This window comes from Varroa destructor, unplaced genomic scaffold, assembly GCF_002443255.2.
Source record: "Varroa destructor unplaced genomic scaffold, Vdes_3.0 BEIS01000005.1, whole genome shotgun sequence".
In the NCBI taxonomy this organism is placed as follows: domain Eukaryota; kingdom Metazoa; phylum Arthropoda; class Arachnida; order Mesostigmata; family Varroidae; genus Varroa; species Varroa destructor.
In genome coordinates this window covers 38,390,506-38,396,704 of record NW_019211458.1, presented here as the reverse complement: position 1 = coordinate 38,396,704, position 6,199 = coordinate 38,390,506, and the positions used below count along the sequence as shown (strand labels likewise).

Genomic DNA, 6,199 nt, shown 5'->3' with positions numbered 1-6,199 from the left:
TTAGCCAGGGTTCTGGTCTCGCCATATGCTAGCATTACATGCATTATATACATAAGAGGCAAGATTTGTTTCAATTGTTGATTTTCAATGGTAGCTCTAGGGGCCGTAGGTACTGAACTGACGTGAAAAATTTACAAACTAAGCTGTAGCTGGAAGACGGAAAAAAACGTATTTCGTTAGAAGGCCAGGCAAAATTCGTTGGGGTAAACTTCTAAGCTGTTTATTTTCGTGCATCGAAGAAATGCACCCTTAGATCGGAACACTTCTATGATACCTCGCAAGTGAGCACATTAAAACCTTATTAGGTTATCTTGCGGAAGGAAAAAAAAATTGCTGTTCTCGAGACGGCGTCACGTCGTGCTCCACTTATCCTGCGTCTCAGATACACATTGAGGAGAAACGTGCTCGAATTTGTACGTTATCAGAAATTTCAACAGTTTTTTTTTTTTCGTTTTAAACAAGTAGGAGGAGAACAGTCTGCATGGTGTCCGTATAGGTCATGATATACAGCGTCAGTTCCTCGGCCTTTTTTTTTTACTTTTTACGGCCTCATTTCGTATGCCATCGTTATTGGCTACTAGCACGATCTAGTGATCCTGTGTTAGTCTATTTGTGCCGGTAGTCATTTATCTCTGGGCTTAACTGGCTATTATTAATTTAACGTAGATTATTTATGGTTGTACTTTGCACAGTCATTTATACGACTAACTTATTCAAACAACATACTATTTGGGTTAAAATGACGTAAACAAACTACTTGGAACGATTTACATGTTTTTCTATAGCAACAATCTACCGACAGTCGGAGATCTAAAAGTTTATTCAGGCCTTCTACTACACACGTGTGCACACGTCAGAAAACAGGGCTTACTTAACAGCTCAGCTTTGTTGAATGATGAACGAAAAAAAGTATGAACAATGGTCGCCGATTGGTGATAGCCGTCCAACGAAAAGTGGAGGTGCTCTATATATATATATATATATATATATATATATATATATATATATATATATATATATAGGTTAATGTCACAACGGCAAATTGGTTTACGATACTGGCATCACAGTTCAGAGTATAGCACTATACATTGTTACGTAGTATTATGTTTTTAACTGGACTGAAAAGAGCAACACAAAACTGACGCTGGTCGCTATTTATGACTTTAACGCAATTTTTAACAAAAGTTTTTCTATATCGAGAGGTCGAGTTCTAGGGGATTTTTTTGGGCGCTTAGAAAAGCAGAGTTTATTCTCTTATTCAGGTTGCTCATACCTGCCCATTTGCTTTCACGATATTCAGTCACCTTAAAGATATATCAATATACTTTGTGGAGTAATCCAATAAGCTAAGTATATAATCTATAAGCTTAGGACTCAAATTGAGAAAATGAAGAGCACTTCCCAGTAGTATACATTGATTCACAAATTCTGCCAACATCAAACACGCTTACCGGTCTCGTCGTCGCGCTTTTCATCGTCGTATGAAACGCCGGGAAACCCTTCATACCACTGGATTCTTCCACGAAGCTGAACTCTGGTTTGGTCTATGACACCTTCACAATTTACTAAGTGAACCTTTGCAGTAAAATAGGCCAAGTTGATTTATACTGAGGCCCACTTGAGTAGACATTGGCAACGATTCACCCGACTTAACCAGCGATCAAGAACTTCAATGTAGGAAGAATTGAATTCGAACGATTACTGGCGAGAAACAGAGGAAATAATCCATCGGTTACGGGAGAATTTACTCTAAGTAACATACATGAACTGAGCTTAGATAAAAGCTAATAAGAAAATATATCATTCAGGACAGATAATGATAATTCGCCATTTATGATCGAACACGCCAGCAAAAACAAGTGAACTTTTCCTATCGCAAAATAAGAAATAATTGAAGCACTGTCAAATCAGAGGCAGACACGTCGACGCGGTTGTGTTAAATCTGGAGCCATTTAATCGCTCGGACGTCTCTTATCAAAGAAGGCCGGAACAAAAATCTAGATATAAGCAATAACCTCGAGACTTCACTGATTTGAATAATTTCAATAATATCTTATAGAAATCTTATTTTGGAAATGTTTGGTAGGACGCATAGTAACGTACATACAACATCAACTCGTTTGATCCGTAGCCAGATTGTCTCTTTTTTTTGTACTGGTTCTCCCCCAGAGTTTCGCCGAGGCCGAAATTTTTATGCCCCGTCATAAATGACAGAAGCGGGACATTTAGGACTGCGTGCAAGAATGACGGTAACTAGTTTAGCTAGATGCTACCAGATTATAACAGGATGGTGTTAACGGCGCGGAATTCAGTACGTTATGTAAAAAAGGCAAAGCTTCCTGTCGGAAGGTTTATTTCAGATAACGTATAAGCGAAAACAACAGATGTTCGAGTAGGCTCTAACAGTAGTCATAGGGGTCGCTGCGAATGTGTAACTATTGTCAGCACCAACTCCACTGCATGTTTTTTTTTCTTTTTTAGTATTGCTTGATTGATGGATATGAACGATTTGTTAAGAAATGTGTCATATTTGAATTTAGAAAAAAAGCAAAGTCCGAACAGAGCGGCCAAGACGGACGTGTACGATCTGTACCGAGCAGTGCCATGTGATCGCATAATACAGTATATTCGAAGGAAAAACCCATCACTAGTAACAGGCTATAGACGAAATTAGATTGAAAAGAAAATTTACAAATGTGAAATAGCATATAGGGTTGCTGACCAAAAATGAGTGCACTTCTTACGATATATTGGCTTCGAAAACGCGGCGCCAAAATTTGAATATTTTTCTTAAAGCAGATAAACAATTCATATCTTCACTCTTTAAAAATCGAGCCTGTCCTTGGTCCTAAATAAAAGTCATATTAGAACGTATGGAAAGATAATGCAGTAAAATATGCTCAGTTAGAAATGAACGTTTTGTTGTGAAGCCACCTTTCTTTGTGCGTTTGTCCTGACCATGTACGGTTATCATTAACGTCGCCTTTAATTGCTGCGGCTCCAGCTGGTTTTAAGCAGGGTACTGGAATCACTGCGGTACACCTCACTGAGATGCGTGATAATGACCTTTGAAGAACATTATATTAAACATATTAACGAATGATAAAAAAACGCGTGCTTGAATTTACGATTGCCAATGACGATTTCTCTTACACCCCGTAACAACACTTATAGTAATTGTATTATACAGTCGATACTCAATGAAATATTTTCATTTTTTAAAGCCTACTGCGCAGTCCTAAAGCAAGATATCCTCAAACGGCTTTTTGGCTTAGGGAAGTGGCATTATTCTCCTTTAGATTGCTACTATACAGCAGATTATGAACATTTTAAAACTGCTGACGAACGATACGATATAGTTTCGAGCAATAGTATTTTGAGATATGCTTCTTGCGAGGATAAGCACTGCCGCTCTTCGGAGCACAACTTTGATGCCGTTTCTTGTTGTCTCAGCTATGAATAGACCCTGTTTCCACCCATTAGTGGTTTTTCAGGAAGATTAGGAACATTTGTTATTCTATGTTTTCCCAAATCCATGATTTTACGACTTTCCAGACGTTTTTCATGGGACTAAGGTCTGCTGAACAGGTAACAATAGGCTATGGTAGCACCTGGACGTCATTGCCAACAGGTAGTGTATACTTCGAGCTTTATTACGAAGCGTCTCATTGGCCATAAAGACATAGACACCGTTAGAAAACTATTTTCATACCAGAGGCAGCATTTTGCGCGTGATAGCCTTTACATATTCCTGCTAGCCTGATACTTCCCCTGTGGAACCTATCATCCGAGTGTTTTTTGCCAGAAATTATAGACTGCATCATAACTAGCTGGTTAGTACACTCATAACACAGAGATGGATGTTTGATTTTTGGCTCGACGTAATTTTTAAAAGGCTGTTCATCAACCCGTAGAACGGCATGATGGGCGTTCCCTTTTTGGAGAATTGCAGAATGAGATTCGTGAAGAAACAGATTTTTTTCCAGTTCTTTCTGCCCTGTTTTGGACTCACTCTTTAACGAAATGGGCAAGCCTTATGCGAGCATTGAACCGAATTTTTTGCCAGGTAGGTCTATTGCTCTTAAATCTAGCCTTTTTTTTGTCGGCTACAAAGCGTAATCTTCGAGACAGCGACTCCACAATCTTTTAATTTGTTCCGGAGGATGTTAAACGAGACGAATTTGTGTTTTTTGCATCTTGTAAATAATCACACGGTTCTCCCGCTTTATGGTACATTTTTTAATCCTTAATACCGATTTTACAGATGACAGCGGAGGCTTTTCCTCAGCTTTCTACCAACGCTGCCCATTGCGTGCTAGAAGACAAAACCATTTTAGCAGTTTCGCATTTGGTTTGACAACTTCTAATCAGTGTTTTCTGCCACTCAGGGGCATCAATTCCCCTTCCTATTTCGACACTTTATGTGCGGAAAATCATCAAAAAACACTCAATCCAGCCAAGATCACATTAACACCATTACCTAGCTATTCAGTCCTGATGACGGCCGTGGTGCTTAAATGGTGAAGTAGAACATATTGGCTGCCCATAACACAAGATACTAGCGCGACATACGAATACGGGATTCGCTGAAATCCAATCACATCATGCTATCGTGCCTCCGATCGCTAAAACACGATATGTCATTTTTACACATCACATCATTAGTCAGCAGCTGGAAAATATTCTCCGATTTTTTACGTATACATATAGGGTACCGGTGTACAGTAAAAGAATAATAATAATAAACCTAGACCTATTCAAAAATATAACACTGCGACTTGGTTTTGAAGACTGAAACAATCTGTTTGCATTTAGTTGAGCGTTGATTGTACAGATTACATATATATTTAAGGCGTGTTGCCTGTGGCGTTAAGCACCGCTAACGGCATAACAAGGTCCATCTGCACTGAGAAACTGAGGGAGAGCCAGCCAACATGACAATACCATACTTGTCGTAGATGATATGCCATCCAATGTCCAGCGTTTAACGTCAGCTAGTATCGCATTCTAATAGTTGTCATTACTCTGTGTCACTTTTCGTTGGTCCAACCAATTCTCAAACCGATTGTTTTTGCCGGCATCGTAACCCTTCAACTATACTGTGACGTTTACAATGCTGTGTCAACTTCTGACTGTTTTGCCCTTTGGATTTGAGGGGCGGTTGGCGACCACATGGGTGGTGAACTGGGTCAGCGATTCGCGGCGCATTACAAAACGATAACGAACGTGATCAACGAAACAAAGCGTCTTTCTTTCTTTCTTTCTTTCTTTGCATGTACATACAGACCAACGAAGTGAGAACATGCAAGGGAGGAGTAGCAGCAGGACGAGCTGGAATTAATAAAAAAGCGAACCAAAGCTAAACAACGACAACGACGGAATAGAGACGAAGCAGTGCGGTACATTGTTACCGTTTTTCCGTGCTGAAGAGCTGAGGACGAACAAATGAAACAGAAATGCTAACGGTGGGAGTAGCCGTGGAGAGAAAGGGGATGATCTATAGCAAAAATAAAAGAGCAGTTATTGTTGTCGAAGAAGAGGAAGCGTCGCCCGACGCGGCTCAGAGCTGATCAAACACAGGTAGGATCGTCGAAGGCGGGAAATCATTGAAATCTGCATTGAGCAGCGGCGACGGCAACAATGAAAATACAAATGTGAAAAAAGTACGTACCAAAGTGCAATATTAAAGAAGGTCCCGTTGCTGACGATCGTGATGCTGATGCTGAGAAAAAGGGGTATAGGATAGCGGAACCAGAGTTAGAACGCTGGCGAACAACGAGACAACTGGACAAAGATACTACTAGTTATTACTGATACCATACGCCCCTGCTGTTATCGTTGCAGGCAAGGCGCAGCCTGAGTGAAAGCAACAATGGTAGCTTCCTTTCAGGAGAAAGGGGTAGGGTGGGTTACAGGCCGAACATCGGCAATCGTAAAAAATAGCAATCAATAAATTCTAGCGCGAAGAAACTTTTTCCCAATGAAATTTTTATATATACGTTAGCATTTTTTATCAATTGGAAAAATGCCTATAAATAAAAAAAAAAAAAAAAAACGCTATAAACCACATTCATGTATGAAATTATATGCTTACGTCAAACGCCGCGCTGCCGTCTGACGAAGTTAGTCATTCTTTCTAACGCACAGTAAAAATCACGCGCTCATTCTGGTACTTCTTAGGATAGCGTTGACGATGCGC

General features: G+C 39.9%; 1 protein-coding gene across 18 annotated transcripts in view; it reads right to left on the bottom strand.

Annotated features, from left to right (window-relative positions):
* Positions 1-6,199, bottom strand: part of Culd (CUB and LDLa domain) — a 162,181-nt gene that overhangs the window by 14,743 nt on the left and 141,239 nt on the right. For 2 of the 18 annotated variants that reach the window (XM_086989528.1, XM_086989529.1), the window contains one exon: positions 1,452-1,701. The exons of the other annotated variants lie outside the window; for them this stretch is intronic. The gene's annotated coding sequence lies outside the window, so the exon portion shown is untranslated. The remainder of the gene's footprint in view (positions 1-1,451; positions 1,702-6,199) is intronic. 18 annotated transcript variants of the gene reach the window in all.